Source organism: Limulus polyphemus, unplaced genomic scaffold (genome assembly GCF_000517525.1).
Source record: "Limulus polyphemus unplaced genomic scaffold, Limulus_polyphemus-2.1.2 Scaffold10332, whole genome shotgun sequence".
NCBI lineage: Eukaryota > Metazoa > Arthropoda > Merostomata > Xiphosura > Limulidae > Limulus > Limulus polyphemus.
The window spans coordinates 17,092-18,914 of record NW_013675942.1 but is presented as its reverse complement, the minus strand read 5'-3'; positions in this window follow the sequence as shown (position 1 = coordinate 18,914).

The following is a 1,823-nucleotide window of genomic DNA, read 5'->3' as shown; positions in this document are numbered from 1 at the left end:
CAAAAAATTTTAATATATTTTCTTCACTAAAGCTAATCCAACGTCGCGGATACTACGACGATAAACCCCAGGATTTCAATCAAACTTGGTATCAATACAGTGTAGGATTTGGATCACTAAAGGAAGATTTCTGGCTTGGTTTGTATGCTTTTTCTTACACAGGAATGTTTATATGTGGGGATAGCATGCGCGTCATGGCTTCTTACTAACATGTAACAACTAAATGAAGTTTTAAAGAAAACAGTACTTCTGTATTGGCTACTGTTATGTAACATATCCTGGTTAACCTAGAACTCAAATCTCGCAGAAATAAAGATATTTCTCTAGTATATGATGGAGAGAGAAATCTCTTAACGTTTAAAGATTAATATAATGAATATATCGGTACTATAATTGTATCGTTATTTTTGGGGAACACTTTTGACCGAGCGATTTACATTCATCTGTTTTTTAACAAGAACTTGCTGTTAATATTACAAACGAATCCGTTAAAGACATTATTTAAGATATGGGATAATCTTGTAATCTTTAACGAGTACAAAAACACTTGTTATAAACTGAGAGAACATGCTATATTTTATGATTAATTGTTTGTTATTCTCATTTTGATAATTTTACAACTTATATGTGTGAACAGGTTAAAATTGTTCAGTCTCCAGGTTTTATTTCAGATAAATATCGAATCACCAGAAATATGTTATTACAACTTACTCTAATTATTATCTATAACAATATTAGACGAAAATCTCTCTGTGTGTATATATCTCTTCTAACTGATGAACCACCTCACCGGGGTTCAAGTCATACCTCTCTATGCAACCCATGATGAACCTCTGTCTTCCCAGTATGTTGAACGGGTACGCCAGCTACTCATCTATTTTTGTATCACCTGCTCTTTAACCTTTCATTCCGTTAGCATGGATGTGGGTGGCAGGGTGCTGGTGATAGATATTAGATACACCGTTTCTGGTATCACTTGAAAAGAAACAGTATTAAATACATCGTTTCTGATCTCAGCTTGATAACAAACCGGATTGAATACATCGTGTATGATATCAGCTTTATAAGAAACAGTATTAAATACACCATTTCTGATCTCAACTTAAAACTTCTAAAACTTGAGAGAATAGCACAGAATATAATACCAAGCAAAATGGTATTCTAACAGACAGAAATATTACGTTTTACCGCTAAATCTCGTTAAAATTTCCATTGATGTTATTATGGTTTATATTGTAAAGTTTTCCATATTCTACGTCATCCAGTGAATCGAACAATACAGTCATGATATATTTGATAGCTGTCTTGCTCTAAGTCAGCTGCTAGCGTCTATACCCAAAGTGGTTGATAAAACATAGACATTTAGTATAGTTTAGTAAAACTATTAAGGAAATAGCTAATTCGTTTTGTTACTTACTAGCCACATTTCTTTGTACTGTATATGTATTGATGTTCATAGAACTCTTGAATGAAGCTAAATGTTAAATGCTGAACATTTGATATCAAATAAATGCTATTTTTTAATTATTCACTCTCTTTGTATTTTTGTAAATATTTGTTTTTCTTTTATTTATAAATAGAGAAAATTATCTACGCTCTTGTAGATATATCATTGACAATTTGTTTACCCTATTCATTTATGTTATACATCATACTTAAATGAAACAAAAAAACAGTCTACATATAGAAACAGGATAGTTATGATTAGTATTATGTGTTTGTAGTAATGATGTCCCATTAGTTTAGTATACTTCACTGACTTTATTAAGTTCATTCCTCATGTCTTTATTTTTTAGTGTATTTACAATGTGAACGATTGTCTC